Source organism: Crocuta crocuta, unplaced genomic scaffold, assembly GCF_008692635.1.
Source record: "Crocuta crocuta isolate KB4526 unplaced genomic scaffold, BGI_CrCroc_1.0 scaffold16, whole genome shotgun sequence".
NCBI lineage: Eukaryota > Metazoa > Chordata > Mammalia > Carnivora > Hyaenidae > Crocuta > Crocuta crocuta.
Window position 1 is genome coordinate 2,493,081 of NW_027531893.1, and position 17,629 is coordinate 2,510,709.

The window sequence follows — 17,629 nt, forward strand, 5'->3', positions numbered from 1 at the left end:
TAAAATGAAGTGACTTGGATTTTAAAATAGCTGACATCCATAAGGGAATAGTTGAAATGCAAGCCACTATTGAATTTCCAGGGGCACCAATAAAAATTTAAGGGAGGCCATTTCACAAACCTCAGTGGTAAAGAAGATATAACAGGTAATGAACAAACAATTCAGAGCCTTGAGCATCTAAAAAGTAAAACAGGCCTGTTGTAAAAACTGTCCAGATTCCATTATCAAAGATGATCCAAGCTTTTTGGACCAGAGAGAGATAATTTTTAAAACCCGAGGTTAAAAAAGGGAGTAGCTATTTATCAGCTGGATGAAGAAATGTTTTCTGTATTTGCGTCCTCATACAGTGCTATGCCTGAAGCAAAAGACTGCATTCTATCTACAAAGATAATGAGGCGCTGCAATTAGAATCTGAGGCAGACTCCATGGACACAGTCCCTGGCACCAGAGACACTGGACAGTGAGGGAGCTGAATCCACTCATGAGGGTAGTTCTGTTCCCCAGGGTGCAGTGTGCTCAGTGAGAGATTAAATACCCCTCCGTCCTACAGTCAGAAATCAAGATGAAGGATTGTGGATGTTATCTGCTGGTGATAAAAATATATGTCATTGTAAAGTAATTGCTGTAGCTCTTTTCCACACGCTAAAGGACAGAGGCAAGATAGTAGCAAAAGAGGCAATTCTTCAGTTATTATAAATTCTTCTTATGATTTCTTACTTAATTACAGGATAGGATTTAACCCGCCAACAAATATTTTAACATTTCAGGGGTACTTTCTAGTGTGTGGGTTTATACACCAAATAAATATGTACTAGTATTTTATTAAAAGTGAAAGAGAGGAATTTAAAAAAAGAAACAAAGGAACAACTTGGGCAGTGTGAAAATAGAACAGGAATACATGAAGCATAGTGATGAATTTCTGTAAATGAAAAATTATGATTATTTAATTAAAATAAACAATGGGTGATTTAGAGAGCAGAGTAAATAACTGAAAAAAAGTGTTAGTACATTGGAAAATGGATCTAAGGAAATTTCTGGGGGAAAAGTACAGAGAAACCGAGAAGGAAAAATTTGAAAGATAGATCAACAGAAAGATACATTAACAACCCACATTTTCTTTGAAATGATGTGCCTTCATCTACTATCCAACACTATTTTCTTTTTTTTAATAAATTTTTTAATGTTTATTCATTTTTAAGAGAGAGAACACGCATGCGTGAGTGAGAGCACATGTGACAGTGAAGGAGGGGCAGTGACAAAAGGAGACACAGAATCTGAAACAGGCTCCAGGCTCTGAGCTGTCAGCACAGAACCGGACGCGGGGCTCAAACCACAAACGGTGAGATCATGACCTGAGCTGAAATCAGAAGCTCAACCGACTGAGCCACCCAGGCGCCTCTCCAACACTATTTTCTTAGATAAAAGCCAAAAGAAAAAAATGATCTAATAAATCAAGATTTCAGAACAGAAGAGGAGATAAGTTACTATGAACAAGAGTCAGTAGAAACAATAAATAACAAAATTAGACCTTCAAGGATTCAAACATAGTAATGATCAGAAATATAAAACAATTTATGAATATACATTTGAGGAGATACAAATAGGAAAGCAAAAAGATAAGCAAGTGATAAGATTTAAAATAGCAAAGCAAATCTGGAGAACAAACCAGAAATTCAAAAATTAAAAAATATATATAACCATTGAAACTATAAAATGAATTTAAAGAAGTTATTAAGGATTCAGCAAAGAGAAAGAAAATGGAAAAGACAAGTTAGGATATATGGATAGTAGAATGAGAAAAGGTTATATACATCTAATAAGAGTCCCCAAAGGGAAGAAGTGCAAGAGTGGAAAGAAATAATATTTGAAGAGATAATGGCTGATTATTCCCAAATTGAGGAGACATAAATTATCAGGTTCAGAAAGCATCTCAAATCCCCTAAGGGTAAATAAAAATAAATCCAATTCAAGATATATTTAGCAAACTTCAAAACTCCAAAGTTAAAGAGAAGATACAAAATGCCTGGAAAGACAGCCTGCCTATACTGCAATGTTGGTTTGATTCACTGCAGGTCTCTTAAAAGCAACAATAAAAAAACAGATGATGATAAAGTCATATCTTAATAAGGCTTAGGAAAAAAACTATCAACATAGAATCATATACATAGCAAACTTATTTCTCAAGATTGAGGAATATTTCTTCAAGGAAACAAGAAACAGAGTTAATTACAAGTACACATTCTTAGAAGGAAATAATACAGAGAGAAGAAAAAAATCTAGCTCAGACTAAACAAAATCTAAGATGCAATTAGGAATGAAAAACTGAGACATTTTAAAACGTGGGTTAGCCACAAATCATCAACCATAATAATGTCTAATTTGTGGGGTTAGTGAACAACTAGATTAAACTTATTTCTGGACAAGAGAAATACATTACATAGGAATTGTACTATAGGAGTTTAAAAAAGCCCTGTGTGTTACGTGTATGTTAAAAAGAAGGTAGATCCTGATTAATTTTGATCTTGTTAAGTTAAATATACATGTTACTTGTAGAATAGCCATTAATAATAAAAATAGAGTAACATTGAAATCAGTAGTGGAGGGAAAAATATGATTTAAAAAAATGCCACTAGAAGGCAAGAAGACAGGAAAGAAATGAAGGTTAAATATATCAGTATTTATATTGGTAAATATAAAAATTAAGAAGGTTAAATATATCAGTAAAAGTAAATGTAAGCGGATTAACCTCCCCTTAACTCCCATACACAGATCTAAAAGATAGACTGTTGGTTATATGCTGCCTTCAGAAAATATATATAAACCATGAAGTCACAGAAAGTTGATATACTTTTAAAGATGGCCATGTAAATTCAGATATACCTATTTTTCTCCTATAAACCATCGAAAGCAATAAGGAGAATAAAACCTAAAACTACAAACACCGATTTGTTTCTCTTAAATTGGATAGCAACAAAGACATTAGGTTCCCAAAGTGGAGAGAGGGCTGGCAAAGCAGTGGTCAGAACAGGAGTAGGAAGCAGGACCTCCCACCCGCAAACTTAAGAAAGTTGTAGAAGACACATTCTATCCTAAATTCCTTGTTGGCAACAGTCAAAATGTGCTACCCAACCTGCTTTATGACTTTCCTGTGATTCTCTTCTAAGAGACGACTCAAGACTAAACCAGAAACCACTTGATGAAGAAGCCACATTTCTAGGAAGTAGGGTGGTCTCTTTAGCCCTAGTGGGAAGGCAAGTATAAAAATCCTATATAGCCCATCTGCACTGGGATCATTGGGAAAATTCTTGCAGCCTGAAACTTCCCTTTCCCTTCCCTCAGTACAGGACTGACTAGATAATTTTCAGAGACTGATGCAAAACGAAAATGTGGAGACTTTTGTTTGGAATTATTAAAACTTTAAGATGGTGACAAGCAAAAACAGTAAACCAAGCACAGAGCTTTTCTGTCCAAAGGATGTTGTGCTACTGTATGTGTTGTATATTATCTGTGAAACCTTGACTCAATGGAACTCTCTTTCCCAGAAAAAACTCATGTCCTTAAAATAAGAAATAAAGAACTGTCAGTAGAGGGTTTTATTGGAGATACTACCAAAAAATGGAAGAAGAGAACAGGAAAACAAATCCACAGAAGCAAAACCTGCAATAGAAAATGTCATGGGGCTCCTGGGTGGCTCAGTTGGTTAAATATTTGACTCTTTTTTTATTCTTTTTTTTTAATGTTTTATTTATTTCTAGGAGAGAGAGAGACAGAGTGAGCAGGGGAGGGTCGGAGAGAGAGGGAGTCACAGACTGAAACAGGCTCCAGGCTCTGAGCTGGCAGTCAGCACCGAGCCCGACGCGGGGCTCGAACCCACGAACCGCGAGATCATGACCTAAGCGAAAGTCGGACGCTTAACTGACTAAGCCACCCGGGCGCCCCTAAATATTTGACTCTTGATTTTGGCTCACATCTGATCTACCTGTTCTTGGGTTCGAAACCTGATCGGGCTCTGCACTGACACTGTGGAGCCCGCTTGAGATTCTCTGTCTCCCTCTGTCTCCCTCTGCCCCTCCCATGCACTCTTTCTCTCAAAATAAATAAACTTAAAAAAAATAAAATGTTGTTATGAAAAGCTGGAAAGTTGTCAAGCTTTCACCATGAAAACCAACAGAAGGAAAACTGCCTCTTTGTGGAAGAGTATAAAGAAATGGTGACGCACCAGATAATGGAAACTGAATTGGCAGAGTAAATGAAAACGGTAAAATAATATCATCATGTGAATCAGCAGTTCTCAAGCCTGGCCAACTATTAGAACCACTTGTAGAACTCTGAAGTCATACCAGTGCCCCAAATCCATGTCTGTGGGGTTTTCTTTAATAGTTCTGGGCTGGAGCCCAGTCATTGGTATGTTTCAAAATGTTTGCAGGTGACTTGAAAGGGAAGTCAGTGTTGATAGCCACAACATAACCAAAGGAAAAATTAGAAAGCAAGGAAGGTGATCATATAATAAAAAACAGTAGGAGGCAAAGGAGAAAGAAAATGGAAGCTTCTGTAAATGCACCAATTTCTTTATTTTTATTAGATAAAGATAGCCTATAAACCAATTAATATATATATATAATTATATGAGCACAAATACAAAATCTAAGAAAGATGTTAAGGTATTAAAATTACCTAAAATGAGATGCAGAAGGAAATGGAAGGAGGTACAGATAAAATGTATTAATAATTTTCAGAAGGAAATTTGGAAATATATTGCCTAAAATGAAAATGATTATTTCAAAAATAAAGTTATGTAGATAATGAGTAGAATATAACACTACTCAGGAGAAACATATACCAAAAACTAAGAAAACCGACAACAGAACGAATACTGAAGATATACAGAGAAGATATCAAATAATTTAATTGATCACCCATATCTGTCATACTGATAAATGTAAATTATTATAACTCGTCTATTAAAAATGATTGCTGTTTTGATCACACAGCATACCCCAACTCTGTGATATGTGTGTGTATAATAAAAAAGTGCTTAAAAATTAAAAGGATAGGTAAAGAAAATCTAGATAATTATAAACAAAACAAAAAAAAAGATTTTCGTTAACAGCTAAAAAGATAATGTAGGTAGGAATATACTTAGTATAAAATGTGTACATCTGAAGAATTACAAAAAACTCCTCATGAGACATGCCGACCCACACAGTCTAGAAAATTTGAGCAAATGGAAAATGCACTACCATGCTCTAGGTTATAAGGATGCAATTCATAAATGCTAATTCTCCCTGAGTTAATAAATGACCTAAATAGTATAATGCTAGTAAGAAATTTAAGTAGATCTCCACTCACTCATGATAAATGGAACCTCCATTTGCCCATCATAGCCCTGGTCACATACCCATTCTCTTCACCCCCACCTCTAAACCCCATGGATAAAAAATACCCAAGGGTGAAAATCTGCCAAGAATTAAAAATACCAAAAGATCCAATATTTAAGAATGCAGACATTTTATGATGCCACTATTATGTGGGAAAAAAATAAAGGATAAAAGCCTAAAAAATGAACAATATTGAGTAACAACAAGTTTACTTCTTTACCTTCATTCCAAAGTAGGGATGGTAGGGCATCTTATATCACTCTTTTCCTGAAGTTGGATCAGGTCTCTGTAGAGAGCATTTCAAAAACAAATAAAAATACTGAGATAATTCAGAATGTGCAAAAGTAGGTAAACATTTTAGTACATTAATAGCTTAACATTGTTTTATATGCTATAAAAATTTTGTGTGAGGCCCTAAAAATCAACAGACCTCTCTATAAGAAGACTGAAGGAAAAAAAAAATAAAGAAGATGATTATGATGTTTAACTTCATATATTGTATTCTTTGAGCTGATTTTCTATAGTCCAAAAATGTTTCACTTAACTTAAATTTTTTCATCCATATGTTAAGTTTACACTGGTTTTCCTTATTGTTGACATTGTTGCTGTCAGTCATTTATTCATTCACTTGCTCGTTTAAACATTTCTAGGGAGAATTTTTATCGTTGCTCCTGTATTAATTCTATGGTAAAAGAAGAAAACTGTTTCTTTATTCACAGTACTTCTGATACCACCTGGAGTTAGCGTAGACCCCAGAGGTTAAAGCATAGAGTTCCACAAAATTGTCCCCGCACTTCAGACACCACTTGAAAGTTCAGACCTCTGGTACTTCTGACCAACTGGTTGTAAATGAGGGGTTTACACAGCCCCCTTCCTGGATTTGATAATTTGCTTGAATAGTTCACAGAACTCAGGAAAGTGCTTTACTCAACCTTTATTGAAAAGGATGTAACTTAGGAGCAACCAGATGGAAGAGATGTATACAGCAAGGTATGGGGAAGGGCACGGAGTGTCTATGTCCTCTCCTGCCATGCCACCTTTCCAGCACCTCCATATGTTCACCTATCCTGAAACTCTCCAAACCACTTAATTTTTATGGAGGCTGCATTACATAGGCATGACTGATTAAATGATTGGCCGTTGGAGATTAAGTAAATCTCCAGCTCCTCTCTTCTCCCTGGAGATAAAGAGTTGGGGCTGAAATTTCCAACTTTCAACAGTCGATCCCTTTGGCAACCAGTCTCCTTTCTGCAAGTATCACCTCATTAGCATACACTCAGGTATCATTAAACAGGACTTCTCATAGTTAACAAAGATGCCCCTCTCATCCTTATTACTCAGGAAATTCCAAGGGTTTTAGGAGATCTATGCCATGAACAGAGGCAGAGACCACATATACATTTCTTAGTGTGTCACACATTGCTAAAAAAATAAACAAAAGAAGGTATGGCTTGTATATTAAAGAAACATAATTTTATGGCAGAGGATGGGATAGATGGAGAGGAGAGGACTAACATGAAACTACTGGAAACAATTTAGAGTCCAGAAGGAGCTTACTCTTTCATATGTACCTACATTAAAATGTGTGTGTCCAGTTTAATTTTATTTACATTTAAGGTATATTTAAAAGATTCTTTAAAAAATGCTAAAAGTTTTTTTTTCCTGTCACTGAAAAATTAATGAGTAAATTTGACTGCCTTTTTTTAGTACCTAAAATGCAAGCTGTTAGTTTGTGGGTGGAACTTGTTATTATGTTGTGTCATGCACTGACCAGCTGTTAATTTATATTAAGCCAGGTATATTTGTTTAAAAAGAGCAAATTGTTCAAAAAATGATCAGAAATATTCCCTACTTGTTCCAACGAAATTCTATCCTAGTCTTCCTTGGCTTTGTACATAACAACAGATGGATTCCATGGCTGAAAGGAAAAATCTGTGCTTTCTAAAGGGAATTTTAGCAGAAATTCTCAAAGAAAAAAAAGGCATGAAAGAAGTATTTGAAGGCAAAGTCATATGAAATGTATATATTGCTTTTTGTGAGTCAAACATAAATATTTAAAAAGTGTATAGACAGAAAATAGTATTTTTTAAAACACTTGGTACTAAGTAGTAATGGACAAATTTTCAACTGCTAACTTACCTATAATACTCTGCTTTTTAACTATATTTTAACTATATTACATTCTCTTGGTTTTTACATTTGTTTTTCTATTAAAAATCCATGTTTGTTTGAGCTGTATATTTTTATCAAGTTTCTTGTTCTGTGTTTGAGGGAAAGGGTGCCCCTCGTGCAATCCAATATTTTTATATTAAAGGATGACTAACTATGTCCTTATCTTCTTGTTCACACTTTTTGCTAGGCAGATGAAATGTTTTGCAAATTTAGAACATATGCACCATCTGGCTTTGGTGTGCATAATTCATACACTGAAAGGCAGTGCAGTTACATGACGTAAGGGAACCAATTTGGAGTCAGAGACCTTCATTTGTCACAGGCTGTGTGAATATGGATGAATTATTTACTATCTTGGTCTTTAGTTTCCTCATCTGTAAAATGAGGACAACAATACTTATTCCAGAGTTGTGATAGGGATTAAATTAAATAAGTATAGTAAGGTGTTAGCTTAAAAAAAATGACATACATCTTTTAGCATTGAACATAAACTAGTATTTGGCTAAGTTTTTCCTTATGTGTAATGAAAACATGATCATTAGTCTATGAAAAAATGATTAAAGAAGACAGGTGATATGAACAAACTTTATTTAACATTTCATGAAGCTGATAATTTTCTTTTGGAGAAGTGCAAAATGAGGCCAAAGGCAGAAAGCTCTTATAGGGTAAAGAATAAAGAACAAGGAAGGGAAAAATAGAAAATACGTGATGGCCTGGGCCCCCTAGTCAATCTTGTTTGTGATGTGGCATCCTGAGAGGAGTGACTTCATCTTAGGCCTAGAAAAGTTATTTCAACAAATCAAAGTCACTCTTATGAAAAGAGAATTTTTTTTCTTATTCTAATATCTTTCATGATGGTTCCTACAATGACTAGGAGGGGAACAGGTGCTGTGGGATACATAGGGAATGTCGGTTTGATTTTGGAGACCATAGAAGACCTAAGGAAATATAGACGTATTTCAACTAAAACTGAAAAATTGTTTGAAGATTTACTTAAATTTACGAAGTATTTGAAGATGTAGAAACCAAACCAATAGAAAAGGCTTATAATCTTCCCTTTTAAACTGTAGAAACCAGAACTAAAGCTCTGATGAGAGTAAGAAATGGTAAGTTCAATGTTCAGATACTGTAGTTCTGTGTGTGTATTTTATTCATACCTCTGTGTGACAGCTGGCTACACGTTGGAGTGAGGCATATTTTATTGATTTATTTTGAAAGTGCTGGGAGAGGCTCAGACAGAGGGATAGAGAGAGAATCCTAAGCAGGCTCCATGTGGAGCATGGAGCCCGATGTGGGGCTCAATCTCAAGAACATTGAGCTCATGACCTGAGCCAGAATCAAGAGTCAGACATTTAACAGACTGAGCCAACCAGTGCCCCTTAAGTGTGTGTATATTTTAAAGGGAATGTTTTCATATTGTGAATTCTATTCCCGTTTTGAGTTGTGTTTGTGGTTCCAGACCCTATCCTTATCTGGATGAGTCAATGATTATGTCCATCACCTCTATTATTAAGGACCCTTCTTCCTGAAGATCACAGCAGTACTGCTGATGTGAGGGACATCTTTTGTGTAAATGATTCTGCCTAACATGATCTTCATAGATTTTCCTAGACATAATATCTCTGTAGGCTGCATAAAAGTTACAAACTGGGCTGGGCAAAAGAAATGAAATGATTTCCTCAGGATTTGCAGCTATATTGACTATTAGCTATTAGCTATATAGACCAGCACCATCTAATAATATACAATGTGAGCCACATATGTAATTTCAAATTTTTAGCAACCATATTTCTTTTTAAAAAATATTTTTAATGTTTTATATATTTCTGAGGGAGGGAGAGACACAGCATGAGCAGGGGAGGGTCAGAGAGAGAGGGAGAATCTGTTTCAGAATCTGAAACAAGCTCTAGGCCCTGAGCTGGCTGTCAGCACGGAGCCCGACGCGGGGCTCGAACCACGAACAATGAGATCATGACCTGAGCTGGAGTTGGACACTTAACCGACTGAGCCACCCAGGCACCCCTAGCAACCACATTTCTAAAAGTAAAAATGAGCAATTGAAATTAATTTTAATGATTTGTTTTATTTAATATGACATATTTAAAATATCATGTCAACATGTAACCAGTATAAAAACTGTATTGAGGTACCTTCATTCTTTATTCATATGACATTTTCAAATTCTGGTATGTACTTTATATTCACACTGTATATCAACTCAGACTAGCCGCAGTTCAAGTGCTAAATAGCCTCTTGTGGCTGTTGTCTTCCATATTGGACAATACGGAGGACACATGACCAATCTGACTTAAAGAAAAATGTGGTTGCATAGGGAAAGATATTCTCATTCTGGAATTTATGATTGGTTATGACTCTTATTTTCAAACAACTTTCCCAAATATACAAGCTGGGCAAAGGATACTAATCTAGCACATGATATTTTACCTCCTTAAAATTCAAATTGGACCATCTAGAGATTCATAGCATTAGGACCAAATATCAAATATCAGTGTAATTTCCAATAACCATTGACCCAAAAGAAAAATTGATATCCTAGACTGGAGAAGATTCCAGAAAACAGCATAGCTGTCTTTAAATATCTTAAGAAATCCCAGAAGACAACCAACACAAATGCTCTTTGTTCAAAAGAACTAATATATGTATATTTAAAGTTTATTTGTTTATTTTGAGAGGGAGTGTTAGGAGGGGAGAGGTAGAGAGAGAAGGGATAGAGAGAATCCCAAATAGGCTTCATGCTGTAGTGCAGAGCCCAACATGGTGCCCCATCCAATGAACCGTGAGATCATGACTTGAGCCAAAATCAAGAGTTGGACACTTAACCAACTGAGCCATTCAGGTGCCCCAAAAGAAACTAATATTTTAAATGCATATTGAGAACTCCTTTTTTTACATTTAAATCTAATGGCCGAATCTTATGTCTGCTGACAATTGACTTCTATTTCCATCCTAACGAGAAGCCTCAAAGTACCCAATTCCCTCATCCTGTAATTATAATTCTTGTGTCTCAATCTCCTTCTGGAATGAGCCACCCCCACCTAAATGTTAGGAAGTCATTAAGAATTCATCTCTATTCAATCTTTCAAATCTCTGCCAAGATTGCCAACAGAGTGCCAAACGGCTCTTAGTTGTTTGTAGATCTGGACTGAGCTGACAGGCAGGCTTACACTAAGCCTTTATTTCACTCACAGATTCTGAGTGATCTGACTTCCCATCAGATTTAATTTTGGTGGCTTTTACTGGTTTCATTAGTGAAAACAGTAGGAAAAATGCATAATAACTATGAAAAATGTCTGTAGTGGAATCACATTACTAACATGGATATTTCATTTCTCAATGGTTGTCCTTGTCAGGATTTGCAACTCAGTATCAGCTGGATACTGAAGAATTTTCAAAAATTCATTTTCCTCTTTTGTGAAATTATCTTCCTTTGATTCTTTTTTTTTATTAACTGTCATAAATATGGAAACATATATTAAACAGGCCTACTTTTGGTAGTTTGACTTCATCATTCAGAAGATATGTGATATCAGGGAGAGAAAAATTAGACATAGTTTATGTTTTAGCACAATATAGACAATTGATTGGGGGGGAGGGTGCCTGAGTGGTTCAGTCACTTAAGTGTCCAACACTTGATTTTGGCTTATGTTATGATCTCAAAGTTCGTGAGATCAAGCCCCACGTTGGGCTCTTTGCTGACAGCAGAGAGTCTACTTAGGATTCTCTCTCTGCCACTCCCCCACTTGTGCTCTTTTTCTCTCAAAATAAATAAATAAACTTTAAAAAAAAGAGAAAGATACACTAAAGAATGCTTTTTATTGTAAGCAGTCTGTTTTCCAGGGTATTGAAGAATTGTACCTGTGAGCATGTGTTATTCAAAATATAACTTTGAAATCTTTCCCTCTGCCATGTGGAAACAAGTCATTACAGTCAAGCAGTGTTTGCCCTGTGAGTTTATCAAGCCACATGCACTTTAATGACAGATGGCTTAAAGATGAGTGACTCTTCACCTTATAGAGCTGTTTAGAGTAAAAAAAGACACAGCTTACTACAAGCAATTATCTAATCTCACTTTAATTTCTGTTAAGTCTCAGCATAGAAATAACTTGGATAAATGCCCAAAGGGTTACAGTTAGAGATGACTTACGCTAAAAATTTTTACATTTGAGGACTGTAGAAAGTAATACAATATCCAAATAACTATGAAGCTATCTTGTATATTAGGGGAATATCTTTGATTGGACATTTATATGCTTCTTTTGAATGGTCCCTTTCATCTTATATGACAAAATAAAAGAAATGAAATATGTCTATCATATTATATCCTAGAAATTGGCTATTAAGTGGTCTTTAAAATTTTTTTTTAACATTTATTTATTATTGAGAAACAGAGACAGAGCATGAGCAGGGGAGGGGCAAAGAGAGGAAGAGACACAGAATCTGAAGTAGGCTCCAGGCTCTGACCTGTCAGCACAAAGCCTGATGCGGGGCTCGAACTCATGAGTGGTGAGATCATGACCTGAGCTGAAGTTGGACGCTTAACCAATTGAGCCACCCAGGTGCCCCTAAGTGGTCTTAATATACTAGAGAGAGATTTTAAAAATGGAACAGCTAGTTTGAAGCTGCCCTTTTTCTGTGGTTCTTTAAAAAAAGAGAAAAAATAAGTCATTGCATAAAAAAGACAAAGCCGTCTAAAACACTGAACCAAAAATGGAAATAAAAACATAATGTATGTACATATATATGGGAAAAATCTACATTATATGTACATATATTTTCATAATACATATATGTGTGTGTATATGTGTGTGTGTGTGTATATATATATATATATATTTAGAGGAGGGGAGGAAAAAATATATATATATATTCCTCCCTCCTTTAAAATAGCACAAATGTTGCATCATGAGCCAAGATGAGCACTTTATGTCTTGTAAGGTTACTTTTTATGTAGATTGCTTGGAAAATTACTCTTTGCCTCTCTTGTGTGACTTCCATGAAATCAGCATTCAGCAAGCCTGGCTTCCTGGCAAACAACGGAACATTCAGCTCATATGTGAGGGCAGAGATCGCTCCAATGAGAAGGGAGGGCAGAGAGTGGGAAAAGTGGCAACTCCGGTACAAAGGGGCAAAGAACGGTGATTCATAAGGAGGGCGGGAGAGCGCAGCCTGCCCCCACGACTGCCACAGTATAGATCCCACAACTGGCACTTACTTGGCAGAGAATCCACCAGGGCGCTGACCTTGGCAGCTTTGTGGAGGTAACCTCTATGTGAAGAGGAACTGTTCTTCAACAGTGTCTCCAATATGCTTGCCACAAAAACATGCTCTCTCTCTGTGTCTCTCCCTCTCTTTTAGAAAAAGGGGGGAATGCATGGAAAAGCATATTTTATTTTTCCATTCCCCCTTTACTCCTTGTTGCAGAGGCAACATCCATGGCTCATTGTGGACAATTTCCTGTATGCCCTGTGTGTTCATCATAGTCCTTAGGTTTGTGTAAATGACATTTAATTATAGGACACAACAGCAATGGCTTTTATTAACCCACTACATTTTCCTTTCAGTTCATGGCCATAGAATAACTAGTTCTCCCTAGTAACCTTTTGTGTGTGTAATTCTGCAAGGCAATCTCATTCCCAATGGGGCAGCTTCTACGGGGAATGTTGCCTTCTGTCATGGTGTCCCCTTCTTTCACCCACTTGCCACATTGTAAAAGTGGCCGTGATGGTGGCCTCCTTGTTCCATTTGTATGTCCATCAATTGCCTGTAATTGGTCTTCTCAGTACTCATGTACTGACACTCAGAGGTGCCAAAATATATCCAGTGTATATCTGTGTCTTGTGTACAAGAAACAGAAAGTCCTTGTTTAAGAGAGCCAGAGGTAACTTCATACTCTCATAGTTAGAAGCATTAATGCAGAAGGAGAATGCAAAAACTACAATTTAACCTTGTTTTTTTGATGATTATACAAATACCAGGAACAGTCCCAGCACCGGGGGAAAAGTCTGTCAGAGGAGTTTACATGCCTGTCATGTGTAATATAGCAGGCTGCCAGCTGAGACTGGTGGTGAGCCCATTCAGAAATTTCAAGTCACAGTTCCTTTGGGAATAATGTGCTATTGTGCCTGCAAGCTCTAAGTCAGAAAGGGCTTTTTCCTTTACAGCTGGCATCAGGCGTAGTGATGAATCACTTGCCTCTTTAAATTTTGCTCTTCTTCTTTTGCTGAAGATTACTGTCCATGATTGATGGCTCCGTGCAACTAGTAAAAGCAGAAAATAGCTGCTTTAGAGTAAAACAATAAGGAAAAAAAGCAATATTATACTTCTGCCTTGGGTTTGCAGCTAAGTTAGTCAGTTATGCTTGCCCCGGAGTGGGAATTTAGTTTCCTATTTCATCCCTAGGTATTATTGTCTTTACTGGTAATGGCCATATCATGCTGTAAATCAAGGAAAATAGTTTCTACTAAACTAGCAAACACTTTAAGCTAGACTAAATATGGCTTCATTTTGAAAGGGTGTTTTGTGGTATAAAGCAAAATTATTGTATATGTGCACGTTGTATGTAGTCATATAGCTTCATATACTTTTTTAGTTTTAGTATTTATCGTGGAGTTACTTAGTGGGCTACTTATTAGTCATTTGTTTATTGACAGTCTTCCATGCTAAATGAAGTCCTGAGGAAATAGGGACAAAGCTATCTTATTGATTATTATCTCCATCACCTAGCACATATGAGGTGCTCAATAACCATTTCAAATCATTGCATGAATAACCAGTACAAGGATGTATTATGTAAGGTCTCACTATATCATATATTTTTATGAAAAGTCAGTCACATTTATGCCTTCGTATGAAAACATAAAGAAGAAGTAAGAGTAACAAGAGAGAAAGAAAGTGATACAGAAGTTTGGAGGAGGAGAAATTACATTTTTGACTCAAAGGAGGAGAGATTAGGATAGGCTACAAGTCAGGGGATGGTGTTTGAAGTGGGACTTGAAAATAGGAGAGCTATGGGAAAGTTGGGGGGCTGAGAAGCATGAAAGATATTTAGGAAGAACAAACTGTTTGGAGCAGAGAATGGGTTATGGAATTTGTTGGAAATCATGCTGGAAAAGAGATTAGGATCAGTTTGTCAAGTGCTTTGTGTGACAAACCAGAGGATTAAAATTCTATTTAGTCAGAAAGAGAGCCAGTAAGGCCTTTATTACTCTCAGAGTGATCTTCCCAGTTCCTCACTCTAATCATGATGTTACTCACTGAAAAGCCAGTGACGCATTGGGAAGACCAGTGTGAGAACAATAGGAAGGATTTGTGGTTTGGAGAAAGGGAAGTAAGGAGTCGAATTAAAATGCTATTGTTATGTTCCAGAATATAGATGCAAAGAGGATAGTGAAGGAGGAGCATTTGCATTTGGGAGAGTGATCACTTGGAGGATTTAAATATTAGTTAATAGGGCAGTAATGCATTGCTACCAGAAACATGGAAAACCATATGATGAACAAGTTTGGATGACAAGATGAATATAGTCTTAATCATGTTAGTTAGAGGCACTGATAGGCCATATGTTTAGAAGTTTGACAATGCAACTGGCATTTCAGAGTTTAAAATCTTGATAGAGCTAATAGATAATGGGTAATACCAACATGAGGAGCAGTAGATGGATCAACTGGATTGGAGGTGAAGGTCATTGGAGATAAGATGTAATTTTTAGTAATCAGTAGTCCGGAGGTAAGGAATGAGCTAGAAGAGAGGACATGTAAAAAAGAATTTCTTACTTGTCTCCCAGATGCTAGAATCTGCTTCTAGCTATTTATCCAAACGAAGGTGGAGACTACAAATTAAATATAACCAACCACTAAATATTTACTGAACCTTCATCATACACAAAGCATGGTGATAGGCTCTGAAGGGATAGAAGAAAGTATAATTCCTAATTTCCTCTCATAAGAAGCTTATAATCTAGTTAGCCATAATCTAGTTATACATCTAAATGGCATTTATTTAATTACTGATTATTTATAAACATGAAATAAGCACCTATGTTGTGCTTAGGTACAGCTGCTCTTTCCTACGTTCAGAAGTCTCCTGTCCAGGCTGGTTATTTCAGTTACTTCAACTACTCCTTTTAAAAATGTGGTGTCAACTCCTTTTTCTTACTCCCATTCTCCATCTGATTTATCAATGTTGTCCTTACAGTGTGATGTCAAAATCGTATGCAGAGGCAAGCAGATCAGCAAAGGTTAAAGTATGGCTGTGATTTCTAGTGATAGAATTCCTTAGAATTATCTTTTTATTAATGCAAGCAAAGACTGGGTTTTTTTGCCGTTTTATGAAGAAAATGTAACTTTTTAAATTACACATTTTATGGTCATTATGGAAACATTGGGAAATAAAGATAAGGAAAAAAGAAAGTAACACAGTTCCATATTCTTGAATTCCAGTAGATACAGAGCAGTCCCTTTGCCATTTAGCTGAGATATTTGTTGGCTTCTATGGCCAGCAGCTGTGTGACTGTAGGACGGACGTTCCTACTCTTTCATAAGGTATTGAGATTCCTGGCTGGCACCTCTGACTCTTCTCAGTCCATCACCTGCTACGTGTGCATTCCCTTTTACTTTGCCCCGGGTCTTAGATCTTAGCCCTTCTCTCAGATCTAGGCTGCTGCCACTGTCTGCACTGACCTGCCGCTCAGAGACCATCATACTGGTGCTGTTTGTTCCTGTACTGGCGACATTTCCCTGCTGGCAGCCCTTTCCGGGGTCTACTGGCAGTTGCTCTTTTCCTTATCGGGGTTTGGCACCACTAGCCTTCTTTTCTAGAGTATTCAGTGGATTTCCTCTCTACATTATGTGCTACCCCTATGGCTGTCAGAGTCATATGGTGATGCCCACACCATGAGAAAGTGTTCCTAGCTGTATTCATTGCCATTGCACAGGTAGCTTCAATGCCTGACATATGATTCCTTTTGACATTTCTAATTAATGCCAATTTGAAACCCAAATCACTCTTCTAGGAGACATTGACTTTGAGTTTTTCCTCTGATCACTTTCCTGCCTCAGGGTCTTCCCATTGCACTTGCCTCCACTCCCACTCCAGCAACTGCTAGAGGCATGGGCTGTGAAGGTCACCTTGATATTTCTCTTTTACCCCCATATTGGAGAAATGTCTACCTCATTGGAGTTTCAGATGACTCTGACTCCCTCCTAGTGGATAGGGCTGGTTAGTGGGCACATAAGTATCCTCAATAGTAAGCTCTAGATTTGTTGTCAGTTTACCATACAATATCATTAGACTACTCAGGGTTACAAGAACCTGAAGACCCCATTCAAACAGGCAAAGCCAAATAGAAATTTATCAGGAATTTACCAGCTGAAAACTCTAGAGTGCAGGATAAACTGATTCCAGGTAGAGCTATAGACAGGGGCTTAAATGACAGCTTCCAGGATCTGGATTCTCTCTGTACATCTGAGCTCTACTTTCTCTGTTGTTCCATGGAAATATGGCTACTATATAGTTTGAACCAACATCCTTCCAGGTTCAAATTCAGAGAAAAATAAGGTCTCTCAGCTTCATTCAGAAAGTTATTATTAGGCTCAACTCTGTCTGTTGACAATTCCTTAATTGACTATTACAGGGGAATGAAAGGTACTGGGCCATATGCCAGCCCCTGGATCTGTGGATTGGGCTAGCCCCAGAAGGAATTGGATCACTCTTATCAAAAGAATAAGTGGATGCCAAACTGTTTGAAGCAAACAAGTATCTACTACAAGTACTACCTGCCATTGTCCTATGGCATAGTAGTGAAAATACAAATGAGTGGGGTATTGTCCATGTATACCTGGAAAGGTGTACTATATGTATGTATATACATATTTGGAAATCTGAGACAACCTGTTACGTATCATTTTTATTTATCAAAAATAAGTTAATATTAGGTCCATTGTCTGATAAACCTGTTTGTACTTTTTAATTTCAATAATATATCATGACTGCCTGTTCATGTGGGAAACTATAATGATATATAAACACTGTTTTGGGCTTATAAAAATCTGTTGAAATGA

The 17,629-nt window shown here is 36.7% G+C and overlaps 1 long non-coding RNA gene across 4 annotated transcripts in view; it reads left to right on the top strand.

Moving 5' to 3' along the window:
• The window catches only part of LOC144239300 (uncharacterized), a 238,106-nt gene that overhangs the window by 17,924 nt on the left and 202,553 nt on the right, over nt 1-17,629 (top strand). The window lies entirely within an intron of this gene.